Here is a 329-nt window from a genome sequence, read left to right on the forward strand (position 1 = left end):
ACTTCAGAGGTGCCTTGTTTTATTTACTCCTGATTGCATCACACCTACCTAGGACCAGGTCAAGAAAAACTTGAATGGAAGAATGAATGAATGCCAAGTTGAGAGGCCCCAGAGTTAAAACCTGGTAAACTGTTCACAAAAACAGACAAGCAGGAGAAAGGAGGGTGGCAGGGAGGAAATGACTGGACATAAGCAGAGCTGGCTGTAGGGGACTCTGCCCCAACCCTGCAGGGGAACAAGTTGGGGAGTAAATCAATTAGAGAGAGACACAGAGAGAAAAATCTGAAACCATAAGACTCCTGAAACAGTGCTGTGATGCCAGGGGAAAA

Source organism: Myotis lucifugus, unplaced genomic scaffold (genome assembly GCF_000147115.1).
Source record: "Myotis lucifugus unplaced genomic scaffold, Myoluc2.0 scaffold_176, whole genome shotgun sequence".
Classification (NCBI taxonomy): Eukaryota; Metazoa; Chordata; class Mammalia; order Chiroptera; family Vespertilionidae; genus Myotis; species Myotis lucifugus.